General features: G+C 38.0%; 1 pseudogene; it reads right to left on the bottom strand.

Moving 5' to 3' along the window:
* Positions 1-9,589: 9,589 nt before the first annotated feature.
* Positions 9,590-10,057, bottom strand: LOC114049622 (annotated as a pseudogene).
* Positions 10,058-20,008: the final 9,951 nt, after the last annotated feature.

The raw sequence follows: 20,008 nt of genomic DNA, 5'->3' as shown, positions 1-20,008 counted from the left end.
TTTTGAGTATCCTTGGGGGTGGCAAATCTTAATCCTTTGAAGGAGAGAGTGGCTTTTTTAGAATTGGCCAGAAATAATGTTTGGTGGTTAAGATGGGTGTTCATCCTGGAAACGATCCTTTTTGGTAAAAAATAAAAAACATGAGGTGTGCCTGTTAAGTCATGCAACTGATTTTCTTGCATAGTTTGTAAGCTACATCAGACGGCAATTCTAATAAAGAAGTTCTCAAAATGTTTTAAATAAAGCCATTGATCTTTTCCTTTGGCTTCTTGTGCTGCACAATCTGTGCTTTCTCTGTTTCAGTTGCTAGTGCCACTCCCTTCTCCTGTCCCATTAAGATGGGTGTACCCCAACATTTTCTCCTTAGTCCTCTTTTCTCTCTATGCTATCTCCCTAGGCAATCTCACCCTCGCCTTTAACTCCAATCATCATTAATACACAGCTGACTCCCAAATCAACATCCCCAGAGCTCAGGCCTGTAGGCTCCTATTACCAACAGGACTTTCCCGCTTGGACCTTTTGCTGGTATCTCAGACTCTAAACATTCAGTACTGGCATTAGCATCTTTGCCCCAAAACATGATCCTTCGACTGACTTAATTATACCCACTCAGAGAAGTGCCATTTGTGCACTTTCCATATTTGAAAGTTAGCATTCCCTTTGGTTTTTTTTTTCACTTTTCTCATAACTTTTCAGTGAGGCAGCTGAGGGCTATTGTTGACATACTGCTTGACTTGGAGTCAGGGAGATCTGAGTTCAAATCCTGCCTCGGATATTCAGTAGCTGAAAAACCCTGGGTTTAAATGTCCTTGTATATAAAATTAGGATGTTGGACTCAGTAGCCTTGAAGATCCCTTCCATTTCTAAATCTATGATGCTATGATCCTACATCCTCTGAAAACCTCTTTACTATCTGCCTTTCCTCTATATTTTTATTGTTACCCCATATCCATCTTGGTCTATTGCAATAATCTCTTAATAATTATTCCTGATATCCTTTGTCGCCATTCCACTACATTCTTTCTAACAAAACTGACTTATTTTCTTTCTTTCTCTCTCTCTTTCTTTCTTTCTTTCTTTTTTTTTTTGGCTAGGCAATGGGGTTAAGTGACTTGCCCAGGGTCACACAGCTAGTAAGTGTTATATGTCTGATTTGAACTCAGGTCCTCCTAAATCCAGGTCTGGTACTTTATCCACTGCACCACCTAGCTGCCCCTTAGACTTATTTTCTAATGAATGTGCAGTAGGGGTTGGGTTGGAATATATTCCATGGAGTACTGAGCCTAAAATCTGGGTACTGCCAGGAAAATAGCCCAGCACTGAAGGGCTTGGCTGTTTTCACATGACAAAGGCTCAGAAAGAGCCTATGATTCAGTGGACTTTTAAAAAGGAATGAGTCCACCCTGGATCTCTCTCTTCTGTTCCCATCTGCCGAGTGCAGCAGGAATCTTTAAGTCACGACCTGGAGAATGGAGAATGGAAATGACAAAATGTAAACACGAGACAGCTGATGCACATATGTAGGTTTAGGGCCCCTGGCTGTTGCTTCTGTTTTATTTCTTTCCTGAGTATGGTTGACTAAACAGGAAATCTGAGCTGGATATGTCCAGCCTCGGAGGCAACATTTTAAATTCTGGAGGTTCGGAGATCTTGGGTCACTTGATCATATCTTCCTGGGGCACTGAAGGGTTAAGTGACTGGCCCACTTAGGATCAGAGGCAAAACTTGAACCAAGATCTTCCTGATTCTGAAGCCAGTTTTCTATTTGCTGTTTATCATGTTGCCTAATTCCTCTGGGGAGAGGCTCTGAGACTCTTGTGCTCGGCAGATGAAAATGGGGTTGGCTCCTTTTTTTTAACCATCCACTGAGTGAGCGGCTCTTAGGGGCCAATATATCACCCTAAGTTCCCTAAGTCCTTCAATACTTAGCTATCTCCACAGAAATGATCATGGTACATTCTGAGTATATTACCTACTACTATAGAAACGAGTTGGTCAATGTTCAACAACCAGGTCTCCAGAAACAAAATGTAAGCACAGCACACTTTTAGGATTAATTTATGTTATGATAATTTCCTCCATCACTTTCTTAAGACTAGACAATCAATGAAATAACAAATCAAGCCCTGATTTGTAGTATTTTTCTGCTTTCTATGGTGTAAATGCTCACAATGAACATTTAATAATTAGATTCCACAGAACCAGATTAAAGCTGGCTCCGGCATATCTCTGGGTATATGGTATTCCAACACTTGCTCCTTACCTTGGATTTGATCATGTAACTGCCATGCTTAAGATCCGTCAATGTATCCTGATTGATCAAGTGAGGTAATATTGGCAAAACATGTAGTACAGTATCTGACACATAGTAGGCATTATATAAATGCTAGCTATTATTATTAATAAAATTGTTATTATTATTGATCGCCTCCAAGGTAATCTCAAAAGATGCTTAGACAACAAAGAGGCAAGATAGGAGGAGAAGCAGTTAAAGTCTAAGCACCAGAGAGAGGAGAAAAATAAAAGAAAGGTAAGAATTGGAATCTGGATTTCTCCTTGAGATCTCACAGAGGGTCAAGTGTAGCTTCTCTTTGTAATTGGGCTTTTGACAGTAACATGCTACTTACGGGTTTGAAGCAACTGAACAATTTATTGTCATATCCACTTGCCCTAAGCCCTGAGCTGCAGTTGCAAGACTGAATCTCAGTCTGAAATCATCACTCTAAACGCCAGAATGCTGCCTTTTATGATTTGTTCCTTTTTAGTCCTTACCAAGCAATACTGTAAATGCTCTATCTTTGCTTGAGTCAAGAGACACCTGGTTTCAAAGTCTGGCTCCATGATTTACCAACTGTGACCATAGCAGTTACATGATCAAATCCAAGGTAGGTAGCAAGTGTTGGAATGCCATATACCCAGAGATATTCTGGATCCAGTTTTAATCTGGTTCTCTGGAATCTAATTATTAAATGTTCATTCTGAGCATTTATACCTTGGAAATCAGAAAAATAATACAAATCAGGGCTTGATTTGTTATTTCATTGAGGCTCAGAAAAGTTAAGTGTTTTGCTCCAGGCCACACAGCTAGTAAATGTCTGAGGCAGGATTTGAATTTAGGACTTCTTGATTCCAAGTCTAGCCCTCTCATCATGTAGCTACCTAACTACCCTAGGAAAGCCACATGAAAACCTAATTCATATAAACTATTAGTGACAATTTGTTACTTTGCCCAGAATGATGTGTAGTTTTAAAGAGGGTCGTCAAGAAAGAACAATACAGAAGACTCATTAATGGTGGAATTTCAAGCAAAGTGACAGGCCATTCTCTGTGTAAAGATTCTCTCAAAATCATTCCACATTCCTGCATTTGGCATTTAAAACCCTTCATAACCTGACTTATTCCTACCTTTCCAATCTCCTTACAACTTACTCCTTTTCACATCCTCTGCCATCCAGTGATATTGGCCTCCTGGCTGTTCCTCAGAAGAGACATTTCATCTCCCCACCCTATGCATTTTCACTGGCTGTCCCCTATGCCTGGGATTGTCTCCCTTCTCCCTTCTGCCCCTGATTTCTTTAATACATCAGATAAAATCCCACCTTCTGAAAGAAGTCTTTACAGGGTTCTCTCAATATTAATGCCGTCTCTCAGAGATAATATCCAGTTTGTCCTTTATATAGCTTGAATATTCATAGCTATTTGCTTGTTGTCTCCTCTGATTCCCTCACTAGAATGTGAGCATCTTGACAGCAGAGACCATTTTTGCCTTCCTTTATTTCCTAGGGATTGGCACAATGGCTGGCAACATAGTAGGTGCTTAATAAATGCTTATTGAATTGATTTGACTGTTTTTTGGTCTGGTTTTTCTCTCATACTTCTAAAACTTCTTATCCTTATTTTTTTTAAACCATGGTTGAGTAGGTGACATGGCAGACCTATAGAGCCAAATGATAATTTAATCATTGGATTTTAGGTTTGGAAGGAACCTTAGAAATTATCTAGTGCAGCTCTATCATTTTGCCAATGAGAAAACTGAGACCCAGAAAGTATAGTAGCAGTCCAACCTCTCAGTGGCTGTATAACCTCTCAGTGTCCGTAAGCCTTTGAACATGAAAGCAATCCTGATCAATTCAGGCCTTTTCTCTGCTGACTCATGGGTTTGCATTCCAATTTCTTTTATATGTCTTATAATTTTCTTATCTCTCCACATTCTTGAGTGTTCCATTCCCATTTTGCCTTTGGACAAAAACTACTGGCCCCTCTAATTGTGAGCAGACCAAGAAGATTCTTTATCCAAAGTAAAACACAATCTAGGATCAGAGGAGCAATTCTGATAACAGCTATAGCTATTTGCTATTTTTGTCCCTTCCATTCAGTGTCAGTTGTATGCGTAGAAATAATTCATTATTTTTTGGCTGGACTATGCCTGAAGTCTGTCCCACACAAGAAACCAGGCTAGGTTTATCTTCCCTAGGGATTTGGGCACACCTGTAATTGTTCTGATTCTCCACTGGATGTCAATACTGCTTAACACAATACAGATCTCAGAACATTTCAGAGAGCACTACATTATTCAGTTTTTTAAGGAAGATGTTTGTATTACAATACTGGGAAGGAGCTTGAGTATAAAAGGAGAAAAACTCTCTCTCTCTCTCTCTCTCTCTCTCTCTCTCTCTCTCTCTCTCTCTCTCTCACTCTCTCTTTCCCTCCCTCTCTCTTTCCCTTTCCTCCCTCCTCTCTCCTTTCTTCCTTCCCTCCCTCTTTTCCTCGCCCTCCCTATTCTCCCTTCCTCTCCATCCCTCTCCTCCTCTGTCTCTCTTTCTGTCTCAGTATCTCTCTCTCTCTCTTTGTTTCTCTGTCTCTGTCTTTCTCTCCTTGGCAACTCTTGGACTATCCCTTCCACTTCCTCCCAATAACCTAGATTCCACCCCTGGGTCCTTTGACTCTGACAGGTCAGCTTTGGCTTTATCTTGTTGGGCCAAGACCCCCACACAACAACTTCCTGACCCACTCTATGCCATGGCACTGTAATGTACCACTCCCTTTTCAGCTCTCCTTTAGATATGGTCTTCCCCCATTAGAATGCAAGCTCATTGCAGGCAAGAATTGTCTTTCTTGCTAGTATTTGTATTCTCAGTGCTTAGCATAGTGCCTACTCCATAGTAAGCACACAAATGCCATATCTAGGAATCTACCATGTGTTCTCTCTCTGTCTCTGTCTCTGTCTCTATCTCTGTCTCAGTCTCTCTGTCTCTTCTAGGCAACTTATGGTTTCAGAGAGTTGTCTAGAGTAGTGAGATGTTTAGTGACTTGCTCTGCCAATATAATTCAGAGGCAAGACTTGAATCCTGACTCCAAGATAATTTCCATCTTTATGAATTTCTATGGCTGGCATATCTTTTGGCTCACCTCCTGGTGATGAGATTCTCCCAATCTGTTTCTTGGATGACAGATACAGTCTGTTTCTGGGCCTATCCTTAAAAATTTTTCCAGCTTGGTGGGATCAACCAGAGCTTTTGAGACCATTGGTATGGTCTTTGAGGCCCCAGCATCACCTCCATGCCACAGATGAAGTGTTAGAATAGGATTTTAAGGGGGAGGAAGAGTATCTTTAAGCTCAGACCTAAAGGATCCAACAGGGACCAGTGATTTTGTATCATCATTATGAAGATGCTGGCATGCTGGACCATCACCAGTCATCTTGACTATTATCTTGTCACTGGACTTTGATGACTCTGGAGGAGAGAGTGAGGCTGATAACTGATGAGAAGGAAGGTTGAACAACAACATGAAGATTCTAGGGGCCAAGAAAAATTCCAGCCTTTTTAGTAACAAAACCAGACACAAAGAGTTATAGTATTTTGTCTTTTAAAATGATGTTGTATTTCTTTTACACCTGCTTCTTCTGATCATCCATCTGCCACAAAGGAGTGACATTTGATCATAAAGCCTCAACAGTGGAACTCTCAGGATAATTCCCCTGATTTCCTTCCTGGTCCTGGGAATCACATACGCTGCCCTGTTGTGGTTAGAGGTTTCTCAGAGATTGGATATGGGAAATTTAGAGGTGTGGAGCTTGGCATCTCATGCCAAATTTTTTCAAAGTATTTATACTTACCAATTGTGATGATTTTTCCCATATTCTTTATCTTTTTCTCTTTAATTTGAAAAAAGTCATTGTTACAAGGGATAGGTCTCAGGGAGAGAAAGAAGGGAAGACATAAGGGAAAACCTAATTGGCATAAAAACAAAAGATATTAGTAAAATTTTATTTGAAAACCCCCTACAGAATAGCCAGATTTGCAAAGTATGAAAGACAGATTTTCAGTATTGGAAAGTTTCCTTCTTTAAGGGCTGGGGACATTAAGCAGAGAAATAAAAAAAATTATGTCATTAGGTCCTCTTACACAAGATGGATCTAGCATAAAAGAGGCAGCTTGAATTTAGTAGTTAAACGCCTACAACAATCCAGATTTTATCGATTAGGAAACATTTATTATACATATACTATGTCCGGATCACTAGAAATACAAAGGCAAAACTGAAATAATCCCCACCCTCAAGGAGGTTACATTTTATGGGGGAGACAACACACACATGCATAATTTCTGCTAAATAAATTTAAGGTGATCTGTAGGGGGGCACTTGTAGATGAAGAGATCAGGAATGGACTCATGGAAGAAGAGTCCCTGGGATTGAGTTTTGAAGGAGGCAAGGAATTCTAGGCTGGAGGAACAGCTATCCCAAAGACATGGGGATGACAGATGGAAGATGGAATGTCATGTGTGAGAGAAAGAAAAAAACACATTTGGATGGTTCATTGAATATGTGAGGAAAAATAGTATGTAATAACATCAGAAAGATAGGTTAGAGGCAGATTGTAAATGAATTTATTTTTTAAATACATTTATTATTAATATATTTTAATATTCATTAAAAATTTGAGTTTCTAATTTTCTCCCTCCCTCCAGCCCTTCCCCCAACCATTGAGAAGGCAAGCAATATGATATCAATTATACACGTAAAATCATGCAAAAGATATTTCCATATTAGCCATGTTACAAAAAGAAAACAAAATGAAGTGACAAAATTATGCTTCAATCTATACTCAGGATTCATCAGTTCTCTCTCTGGAGGTGGATATCATTTTTCATCACGAGTCTTTTGGAATTGTCTTGGATCATCGTCTTGATCAGAGTAGCTAAGTCTTTCACAGTTGATCACCGTTACACTATTGCTGTTACTGTGCACAATGTTCTCCTGGTTCTGCTCACTTTTGAAGGGGTTTAAATGTATAACAAAAGAGTTTGTAATAGAGCCATTGGAACATATTGACGTGTGGGCTACAAAGACAGAAACTAACCCATCCCTGCCTTCTGGGAGCTTACATTCAATTTTAGGATGCATATTTAAAAAGAAAAAGCACATAGAGCATCTTGTCTCAAAAGCAGGCCCCCGGAAAAGCAATCCCAAATTCAAGGCAAAATACCCATTCACTCAAAACTATACATGAGTCCCTACTAGTGCATTTACTTTTGTGACAAAGATTCAAGTGGTTTTGCTAGAGCAAACCTATAGATTTGATCTGAATTGAAAGAGACTGGCTTGTTTGTCTAATCTACTTCGCCAGATTTGGCAGGTGGGTTCTGGGACGAGGAGGCTAGCTGTACCATGTGTATCAAGTTGTTACAAACTTCAAACTGGAAACAACTGTAGGAAACCACCCAAATCTTTGAATTTGTGTTAACGAGCTGGCCTTGTTGAGAGTGTACCAGCAACACCCTGAGATTCAGCCCGATAAAGCTGGTAAAGTTTAGCTGGCATATGGTTTTAATGAAACACAGTGACAAGACTATGTCCTAGCATGCACATGGTATTTATTTGGCCTTTTCCCTCACTGTGTAGTACATTTCAGATTTCTGTAATCATATACATGCACTGGACACCAGCCCAAAGGTTTGAGCTATTATTCATACCCTGGAGTTTGTGACAGATTCAAAAATTAACAATAGTTTTATTTATCAAATTTGCTTATGACACATAGCATACTAGGACTGTTTGCTTGTGTCTCATGATTTGGATTTTTTTCCCTATAGGTTTCTGGCAAAGGATCCAGAGAATTTCAAAGGTGTAAATCATGGCTTTGCATAGCAGAAAGCTTTGTTCCTTACGCTGACCTGGCAGAAAATAAAAAAAAAATCCTGGATTGGTTTTCTGTAAGCCCAGAGCCATTGTTTTTAGGGCCTTTATTTCCATGCCAAATTATATCACTGGGGTTATTTCTTCTGTTTTGACATTATTTTTCATTTTAGTCTCATCTTTCAAATTTCCATGTTAAGATATGCTCTGATTTTATTTATCACACCAAAGGGATCAATCCTGGAAGGTTACTAAGAATTCTTTGGATGACCGTTTCTTCCTTCGGAATGAAATACAGATACTCTACAAAAACTGGAGCATGCTACAAACCTTGGACATATTGCACACATTGATGGGAATAGACAGATGTTCAAAGAGGAATCCATGGTTCTAGGATTGCAGCTCAAACCTGGGTCTCATCACATGGCAAGTTTTCCACTTAAAAATTAATTAAACCAAGTTTTAACTTGTGTGGCACAATAAATCTCCTTTTTTATGTGTGTGTTTTTCATTTGTAGGAACTATGAATAACCTTTGGGTTGGTATTTTTGTGTTTCATATTAAGAAGCTCTTATCCCTGACTGGAGTGGGAAAAAGGGAAAAGAAAACCAACTCTCTTCTAGACAAATAAAACAGATGTTATGAGATCAGAAGTTCTCTTAAATAGTATTTGCTTCTAAAGATGTTACTCACAGAAGTTGGGTTAAATGGCGATATATTGGATACGTCTTAAGAAAAATCATTTTAATATAGATTTAACCATCAAAAAAATCCTTTGGGTGGAGAGAGTAAGGATGGATTTTTCTTATTTGGATTGTAATGTCACCTTATTAAGAGAAAGGGAGGGAATCAGATATAAATCTCCATACACAAAGACAGTTTCACTATGACAATCAGTAACTGAATTCCAGGCTCTTGAAGCTTACCGACGTTATTAAATTTGTCTCTTTTAATTTAGTCATCAGTTCCTTTCCTTCTGTTAATTCTGATAAATAAATAGATTTTGTAGAGATATTAGTATTCTAATCAAGAAATAAAGGAAGATGAAGCTCATTGATTATAAAATACAAAAGTTTTGCGGCCTGGGAAAAAGTAGTATCTTGGGTTCTCTTTTCTTCATCCTAGCTCTTAAAATGAGATAAAGAACATTGTATCAAAAATGCTGTCTTGATGCTTTGGTGGAGGTGTGATTTCATTGATGTGACTACTATCTTCATAGATGTAGGTCACAATCCTAGAATGAAAGAATCAAATAATTTTGAGTCCGAAGGAACCCCCTGGTCACCTAGTCCAAACCATACCTGAAAGAAATCTCCACTATAATATCCTCAAATGAATATTTAGCCTCTTCTTTAAGTCCTCCAATGAGTGGGAAGTTACTACTTTCTTTTTTTTTTTTATATCCTGGAAAACTTTTTATTGTAAGTGGAGTAGGATAGCTGGGCACAGTTTAGATGATTCCAATTTTGTTGGCAACGTCTAAAGCATCATAGTCTGGGGCAAGTCGGACGTAGGCCTTCTTCTCTCCACCAGGCCGGATCAGTGTGTTGACCTTGGCCACGTCAATGCCACAGAGCTTCTTGACCGCCTGCTTGATCTGGTGCTTGTTGGCCTTGACGTCCACAATGAAGACCAGGGTGTCGTTGTCCTCAATCTTCTTCATAGCAGACTCAGTAGTCAAGGGAAACTTAATGATGGCATGGTGGTCAAGCTTGTTCCTCCGAGGGGCACTTTTCCATGGGTATTTGGGCTGCCGTTGAAGTCTTAGTGTCTTGGGTCACCAGAATGTGGGAGACATTCGGATCTTCTTTTTGTGGCTGTGAACACCCTTCAACGCTGCCTTCTTGGCCTTCAAGGCTTTGGACTTAGCTTCTGTCTTGGGGGGGACAACTGCTTTCTTCTTTGTCTTCAGCGCCATCTTGGGGGAAAGGCGAAGTTACTACTTTCTGAGACAATATACTCCACTCATGGATAACTCTAAATGTTAGAAAGATACTCTTTACATGAAGCCTAAATTTTGCCCCTTCGCTCTCCCAATTTGTTGCTGTTGTTTCTGCCCTCTGGGGCCAAACACAAATCTAACACCTCTTGTACTAGAGAGCCCTGCAAATGCCTCAACATGGTTACCATTTCCCCTAGGGTCGTTTCTTTTTTCAGTCTTAGTATCTCTAGTTCCCTCAACATAATCAAGACCCTTCATATCCTAGATGCCTCCTCTGGCCATTCTCAACTCATCAACATTGTTAAACTGGGCTATCCAGAATTGAATAGATGAAATAAAGCTGAAACTGAAAAATAATCCTCAGCCAAATTCTAAAATATAGTTGTATTGTTGTTCATCCTTCATTTTTGAAGAGGACCAATAACATCACATAATGGGTGATATCTTGGCTTGAATTGGATTTAAGTGAGGCAGAAGGGCACAGGCATCAGTTTCACTCTGTCTTCCAGAATCACCAGAGTCCAGGGGCAGGACAAAAGTCAAGATGATTGGTGATGGCCTGGGATGAAGTGGATGACCTTGGCATCTTCTATGTCTGACCAAGCTCTAGGTGCCCTACGGCATCTGCTTCAGCTGCCTTCATGACTGTTGGAACAAATTGTTCTCATTTGCCCATTCTGCCAGGGGGAAGTCTTTCCATGCTTGGGGTAGACATCTCCCTAACTCACAGACAAGTTTGAGGCCCGTCAGTTGCCCTCAACAGGGTTTAGTCCAGCTGCCAAGATGGTTTTACTGAGGTGTGCCTGCTACACATGCTATAGCTTCTTGGAGCTACCGGTGAGAGTTTAACGCTAAAACAGTATTAAATTGATATTGACCTAAGACTCAAGGCTGCCTGAATTGAACAAAATGCTTCAGATATGGACTAAATAGGACAGAATATAAAGGGAGTGTCACTACCCTATTTTGGGAAGCTAAGACTTTTTTAAAAATAATTTTTTTACTGATATCTTTTGTTTTTATGTCACCCAAATCGCCCCTCTGTATTCCTCCCCACTCACCCTTCAAGAGGGTCATCCCATATAAAAAAGAATATTTTTACAAAGAAAAAAATAATTAGCAAAACTATATAACATATTAAAAAAGTCTAAAAAAACATGCAGTGTTCCACACCTATGGAACGTCTACTTCTGGGAAGGAGTGAGGTGGTGATCCTCTCTTCTCGAGCCTTTTCTCTGTGGTCATACTCATTCTTTGTGACTTTGCAACATTCACTTTCAATTGCTTTGTAGTGGTTGATCTCTGCATTTATATGATTGTCATTGTTTATATTGTTTTCTTGTCTCTGAGCTAGGCCTTTCTTAATATAGCCCGAGATTATATTATATTAATTGGCTGCCATACCACATTGCTGACTCATATTTAACTTATAGTTCACAAAAATTACTCCAGACCTTTTTCAAACAAACTAACATCTAACAACAACAAAACAACACCTGGCATTTCTATAGCATCTACTCTATGACAGAAACTATGCTAAATGCTTTACAAATAGCTTCTCATTTGATTCACACAACAGTCCTAGGAGGTAGATTCTATTATCTTGACCTTATAATGTTGACTTTTTTAGCCCATATATAAGACTTTACATTTAACCCTTAGATAAAATAATTAATCCTCAAGGTGTATCCAAACCAGGGGTGGGGAACCTGTGGCCTGGAGGCTACATGTGGCCCTCTAGGTCCTCAAGCGTGGCCTTTTGATTGAATCCAAACTTCATAGAACAAATCCCTGATCTAAATTCCATTCCCATATTCTGTGAAACTGGTACAAAAGAGAGACAACATGATATGTATCTATAGCTTTATATATGTGTGTATATGTATATATGTGTCTATATGCATATATACCCACACATACACACATGTATATAAGTATATATGTATGCCTATACACATGTAGGTATATGTGTGTGTGTATATATATATATATATATATACCTTTCTCTCTCTCTCTCTCTCTCTCTCTCTCTCTCTCTCTCTTTTCTCCCTGCCACCCCCCGTCTCTTTCTCCAAGCTGGTCTAGAAGTCATGAAGACCTAGGTTCAAGTCTCACTTCTGACACATGCTGACCATGTGACCCAAGGGCAGGTCACTCAATTCCCCCAGACTACTTTCTAAAACAATTTGCCAATTTACACTAATGAAAAGAGTTTCCACATCAGGAATTCCTCACAAGGATGAAATCCAGGTCTGTCCCTCCCTATCCAAAACACCACACGCCAGAGAAGCTATTAAGGAAATTCTCTTCTTCCTTTTGTGTCAGTTAGTAAACCCAGAAAAGCCTAAGAGACTCTTTTAATGTCAAATACAACATCTTAGAGAAAAACAATTAAAAAAAAGGTCTTGACCACAAAATCATTAGAGATCATAGGTTGCTTTTCCATAGAGTAAATAGATGTTAACCACAGTGCCCTGGGTATATTTTAGCTAATGTAATTAGATGCTGACTAAATTATCTTAAGAGATTCAATTAAATTTGACCCTCCTATAAGCACTGTGCCTAAATAGTTATACTGTACTAACTCCAAGAGGCCATGGAAAGTGATGCCTGGGTCAAGCCAAATCTTGGCGGATCACTATGAATTAGATTCTCCTACTAGCCTGCCAATCCTCACTTATGGAAAATCCCAAATGCTTTTGAGATGACAGATAATAAAAATAATTTCACTTTCCTTAGTCGTCCCTCATCCCCAGGCCAATTGCCTCATTCCAGGTGGTTGGTCTGCTTTTTAGTTTGTTTGTTTACTTGCAGTTTGCTGATGGAGCAGAGTCACACAGAGCCTGGACACATCCATTGCATTTGTTTTGCAGCCTTAATTAACTAAAATTTGAATGTGCCACTTACATTTTATGGTCTTGAGCCTGGATTCTCAAGGTGTTAGAGAGTTATGAATACAGACTGCAACATGAATGGTTTGTTTAGATAAAAGTAGATGATTCAATCTAAGCATCATTTATGTATCATATTCTGGTACTCTAACATTTAAACTATTATCTTAAAATAAGTTTTGAATCCCCAAAGCCAAGTTATCCTAACTAATATGAAACAACATCCTTAAATTTTTGTGTTTGTATTGAACTCTCTCTTCCTCTATATATTATATATGTACACATGTGTATATATGTGTGTGTGTGTGTGTGTGTGTGTGTGTGTGTGTAGATAGATAGATAGAAGGATATAGTTATTTAGTAGGTTTAGGTTACCGAAGATGATTCCAATGGTTAGACAGAGAATTCTGATATCTATCTTATCTGACCTTTGGAAATTGTGAGGTTATGCTAATGCTATTTTCTTTATGGCTTTTTCTCAGAAGATTCTGACATTTGATCTTTGGGAACGGTGAGGACAAGACTTTTTTTCAGACAACTTTTTATCTCTTCTCACCCTAAAGGAAAGAGAAACTGAAAATCTCAAGCAACAGGTGAGCACAGAGCAACACACAAGAGAAGATAAAGCTTCTTTATCATTGTTATTTAATCATTTCAGTCATATCCAACTCTTTGTGACTCCATTTGGGATTTTCTTTGTGAAAATACTGGAGTAGTTTCCCATTTCCTTCTTCAGCTCATTTTATAGATGAGGAAACTGAGGCAAAAAGTATCTGAGGTTAGATTTGAACTTACAAAGATGAGTCTTCTTGACTGCAGGCCCAGCACTCCATCTACTACACCACCTACCTGTCCTCAGCTTATGATAGATGAGCTCAGCTCTTGGGGACTAACCTCTGCTGTTGCTGCCACTTATGGGAACAAATGAGGAGCTAAACTAGCCTAACCAGTGAAGGAGAGACTATAGCTGTGTGAATAATGATGAGACTATATTTTGTATAACAATACATTTACACTTACAGGCTAGCGTTGAAATAAAAACTGGGGTTAACCCAAAACAATTTTGAATTATATGAATTTCATTTGCTCAGGTAAAGTAGAGAAGAAGTGCGTTATGGTCAGTTAAATAGAAACATGAAAGAATTTTTCTTTTGCATATTCCTGCTATCTCCCTTCCACCCCTCCCCCCCCTTTCATCTTCTGGGATCTTGAAAGAACCAATGACATTTTTGTCAAAAGCATATTATTAAACTCACCAAACCAGAAATTGAAATGGATTTGGACTATTTATGCAATTCTCGGGGCACTCTAGCCCTAAAGACGTTGCTGTCCACATCTTCATACCCAATGCGATGTTCAGGCTTCAGGGAAATGAAAAACACCTTTCTCCTAACCAAAGGTCAATAAACTTGCTTTGGAGGAGGAGTTGGTTATTTTTAAACACACTACTCTCTGCTAGTTTTATAATAAAGTACAAAAAAATGGTAGACCAGAATAGCACTTCTAGGGCTGTGTCCCAAAGAGATCATAAATATGGGAAAAGGACCCACATGTACAAAAATATTTATAGCAGCTCTCTCTGTGGTGGCAAAGAATTGGAAATTGAAAGGATGCCCATCAACTGGAGACTGACTGAACAAGTTGTGGTACATGAATGTAATGGAATACTATTGTGCTATAAGAAATGATGAGCAGGTAGACTTCAGAAAAACCTGTAAAGACTTGTATAGACTGATGCTGAGTCAAGAGAGCAGAACCAGCAGAATGTTGTACACAGTAACAGCCATGTTGTTCGATGACTAGTGTTGATAGACTTAGCCCTTCTCAGCAATGCAAGGATCTAAGACATCTCCAAAGGCTTCATGATGGAAAATGTTATCCACATCCAAAGAAAGAACTATGGAGTTTGAATGTAGATAGAAGCACACTATTAGTTCTTTTTTTCCTTCTGTTTTGTTTCCTCTTTCTTGTGGTTCCTCCTATTGGTTCTAATTCTTCCTTACAACATGACTAATGTGAAAATATGTTTAATGGGAATATATATATAGAGCCTATATCAGATTGCAGCCATCTTGGGGTGGGAGGCAGCGAGGGAGGGAAAGAAAAATTTATAACTCAAAAGTGTATGGAAGTGATTGTTAAAAACTAAAAATAAATTAATAAAAAATGGTAAACATGTTTTATTTCCCAAGTAACTCTTGGATATTCATTTGAAAGACACAATTAAATGAAAGATTGTTTTATTTGGTAGCTCTTTACTTCTAAAAATCCCAAAATTTTGTGCCTTTGCAGGCACAAAATATAGCTCAAGATGTGCAAATTGAAGATTATTTGAATTTGAGTCTATTTACATATTGTAATTATTTTTAAAGCTTCTAGATATGATTATGCATGTAATAGTGGGTAAAGAAAGTGAGAATCTGTCCTGCAAAGGTTACATTTCCAGAAAAAAATTAATGAGGTATTCTATCAATTATATTCTCAAAGAATATATCACAAAAAAGTAATTTTCATTTTAAAATATGAATCATAGAAGTTTCACAGTATTAGGATGACTTGAATAACTCAAACAAATAACTTTGAAAGTCTTGTTCTTTTCTTTTTTGACTGTGCCTTACAAAATTAGTAATAGTATACTATTGAAGTACTGTGATACTTAGCGATTTTTAAATGTAAATATTAATCTGATGGAAAGAGATTGACTGTGATGTTTGATTATGAAAAAAACCCATAGGATTGCAAAACAAAATAAAGTATTTGTGGTCATGGATGCATCCAAAAAAAGTTCTTCAGTCTCTATTTCACAAAAATCATGGAAAATCATAATTACAGATCAGAAAATTTAACTAAGGACTAATTTCAGTAATCAGGACTAGGATTTCTATATTGTGATTATTATTTGTTGCTTTCTATTTGTAAAAATTATACATTAAAGTCCCATTATGATGTCTCATTGTAAAATAGAATAATCCTGATTTGAAATATCATCCCCATATACATGACTCCTAAATCTATATGTCTAGTTCTTACCTCTCGAGCTCCAGTTCCAAATCTTCAACTACTTGCTAGTGTAACTCCTATCCCAAAGCCCATTGGTATGGGACTGTCTCCTTACTGGAGCAGATGAATACCCTGCCCTGTGTGAGGGGGAGGGCAGAGTTATTGAGAGGTGAGAACTTCAGTTCTCAGCCAGATTCTCCCTTTGAGACTGGTCAAGTTTCAAGTTTTCTTAAAGCATTGAATCAGCTTCCATCTTGGAGAGAGAAGGAAGAGGCCAGATTCACTTCAGATTGCTGAAGGAAAAGACTCTGGGAAGACATAAGAGGAATGAACCATCTCCATTATGTTCCTATTCTCAGCTTGCTACTCCAGAAACTTTGGGAAGTTTCTCCTTGGGTAAGATCCAAGACCCTCTTGGTTGAGATGAGTTACCTCACTCTCAACAGGAGAGCTCCTTCACTCTGTGTTGTCTGTGTTGTCTACGTCTACCTCCTCTGATTTCTGTTTTGCTATGATTTGGATAAATGAGTTCCTTTGCTATATGCTATGTTTGTTCATTATGAAACTGGCATTAGGTAGCAAAGGGGTCAAACCTTGGATAGAGTTCTTGGGGTCCTCCCTCTTTAAAATGACAAAGCAATCAGAAGTTAGATGGAATCCAATCATATCCACTAGATGAACAATAAAGGAGCAAATAAATCTACTTGCAGCCTTATACCCCTTCTTCCTGAGGAGAGCAGAGTGGCCTCTGGCCCCAACCTCCTACTTCTCCTCCTGGCAATAATAAAAGTCTCCCTTGGAGAAGGATGGAGGGGGGAAGAAGAGGTTAGAAATATTTATTCTGCTTCTCTTTTAGCCACAAATAATGATAGCCCCCTTGTCACAGGTGGGCCCTCTCTACACATGGGGTTTCATTCTGCTACATGTCAGGGCTCATCTGGGGTATATGGTATTCATCTCCACTAATAAACAGTGAATTTCATTCCTATGAGTTTTTGGACAGGGGTTTTACTGGAATCTTCTATCTGGATGCAGAATAGACATGTCAAATTCAATATGAATTGATATTCTCAATATTAACTCAAACCCAGCTCATTATACTTTCTTCTAAACCCATCCCTCCTCATAACTTCCCTACTTCTGTTGAGGGAACTTTTATCCTCCCAGTCCACATTAACAACTTTAAAGTCATCCTTGACTCTTGATCCCATCCTTACTACCAACCCATGAGTTGCTAAAGCTTGTCCTTTTTCAACATCTCTAGAATTAATCCCCTTCTATCATTTCATTCTCAACTCCCACTCATATTGAAACCTTTTGCAATTTAGTTTTCTACTTCATCATTCACCTGAAACTGTTCTCCTCAATACTTCCACTCTCTTAATTGCCAATTCTGATGGTCTTTTCTCAGTCCTCATTCTTCTTAGACCTCTTTGCACCATTTGACACTATTGGCCACCCTCTTCTCCCATATACTCTCTGATCTCTGAATTTTCATGACACTCTTCTCTCTTGGTTCTCTTCCTACCTGTCTGATGGATCATTTCCAGTCTTCTTTACTAGTTCATCATTAATATCTTGCCCCTTTACTGTGGGTGTCCTTCAAGGCTTTGCCCTGAATCCTCTCACAGTCTTTTTCTACTCTCTCACTCAGTAACGTTATTACCTCCCTTGGTTCTCATTATTTTGATGTAGATAACTGCAAAATCTATATATCCAGCCCTACTCAGCTGCAGTGAAGTATCTCTAGCTATCTATTACATATTTCAGGAATCTTCAAATAAGTAAGTCCCAAACTAAACTCACTACATTTCTTCTAAAACCCATTATTCTTTAAAACTTCCTATTTCTGTCAAGTATACTGCACCCCATTCCTTCTGAAAATCTAGATTACAGAAAGATTACCAGGTGAATCTATTTATATTAGAAAGGGAATCTTCACATTCTGAATTGACACACCATACTTTTAGATGCCAAACTCTCCTTATATATAAAAGCTGATTTTATTGATCACAATTCCATTTACCTATCACGTTTCAGGAACTAGCCTGGTGACAATCTTTATTTTTGCTGTCTGAAGACCAGATGAACTGAGTCCAGGGAGTCTTATTATGTATGAGGTAGTCTTCAGGTTGATATTTTTTCTTTTTTTTATTAATTTATTTTGATTTATCAACAATCACTTCCATAAGCTTTTGAAGTTTAAATTTTTATCCCTCTCCCTCTCTGCCTCACTCCCCAAGATGGCATGCAATCTGATATAGGCTATACATATACATTCCTATTAAACATATTTTCACATTAGTGATGTTGTAAGGAAGAATTAGAACCAATAAGAGGAACCATAAGAAGGAGAAAACAAAAGAAAACAGAAGAAAAAAATAATAAATAGTATACTTCAATCTGCATTCAAACTCCATAGTTCTTTCTTTGGATGTGGATAGCATTTTCCATCATGAGACCTTTGGAGATGTCTTAGATCCTTGCATTGCTGAGAAGGGCTAAGTCTATCAACGTTAGTCATCACACAATGTGGCTATTACTATGTACAACGTTCTCCTGGTTCTGCTCGCTTCACTCAGCATCAGTCCATACAAGTCTTTCCAGGTTTTTCTGAGGTCCACCTGCTCATCATTTCTTATAGCACAATAGTATTCCATTACATTCATATACCACAACTTGTTCAGCCGTTCCCCAATTGATGGGTACAGGGTGATATTTTTTGAAAATTTAATTACTTTTTTTCAATTATCAAAAATCTATTTTCTCTCCCTCTCATCTCCACATCCCCCCTTACCACTGGGGAAAAAAAAGAAAAAAATAAAACCCATATAACAAACATTCATAGTGAAGTAAGGCAAATGCCTACATTGGCCATGTCCAAAATATATGACATAATCAGTTCTCTGTTAAGTTCTGGGTAGCATATTTCATCATCAATCTTCTGGAATCATGATAGTCATTTTGTTGCTTAGAGTTCTTAAGTCTTATAAAGTTTTTTGTTATTATAATGTTGTTATTATTGTATAAATTATTCTCCTTGTTCTCCTCACTTCATTCTGCATCAAGTCATGAAATTCTTCCCTGGTTTCTCTAAAACAGAAGATAATAGATTTTTTTTAGTTACCACAACTCTCCAAGGCCATCTGTCCAGTAATTTAAAGAGAGGTTGAGTACTACATCTTTTCAGGGCCTGCCCACACCATCCTTGAAACAAGTTTTAGCAATTAATGTATAAAGAAAAAAATGTGAATCCTTATGTTCAAAGCATTCATTAAGTCTAAAATATAAAAAAAGAGTAGGCTACTAGCAAATCTTATTGTTCCATTGTTAAAGAAGAGGTTGCCAAAATATCCATAGGTGGTACGTGTGACTGGAAACCAGAGAATAGCTGCTCCTAGCCTGAAGAAGAAAAATACTATGACTTTTTCAGTTCCTACCTACAGTAATGTCTCATCGATGACTGTGAAGCATTTCAGCAACACACTTTCAATTTAACTCAACAAGCACTCATTAAGAATTTACTATGTGCCAGGCATCATACTAGGTTCCAGGGACCAAAAGACAATGAAACAATCCCTTTTCTCAAAAAGCATATCATCTACTTGGGTGGGAAAGTGGGAAGAAACATTCTGCAATACACACATACAATACACATGTGTAATTATATGTAATATAATATGTAATACAATATATGGTTTTATATATTATAATATATATTATATGTAATATATTATGATATACATGATACATAATATAGTTACAATTAATTATATTGATAATCTTTATTAAAGATTAATTATTGATAATATCATAGTAATTATGTTATTATAGACATATAACATAATGTATAATACAGAATATCTAAAAAGTAAATTGGGGTTGGAAGCCCTAGCAACTGGAATCTAAGTGGAACAAAGAGCCTGGAAACTAGAGATTCCAGGAGGCAGAGAACTCATTTATTTCGCATTTAAGAATGGGAACTCAACTTGTGATTGTATTATTATTGGGAAACCTGGGGTAAGGAAAATCCCTC

This window comes from Vombatus ursinus, unplaced genomic scaffold (assembly GCF_900497805.2).
Source record: "Vombatus ursinus unplaced genomic scaffold, bare-nosed wombat genome assembly UNPS02003292.1, whole genome shotgun sequence".
Lineage (NCBI taxonomy): Eukaryota > Metazoa > Chordata > Mammalia > Diprotodontia > Vombatidae > Vombatus > Vombatus ursinus.
Note: the sequence above shows the minus strand (reverse complement) of the source record. Positions and strands in the feature narration are given on the sequence as shown.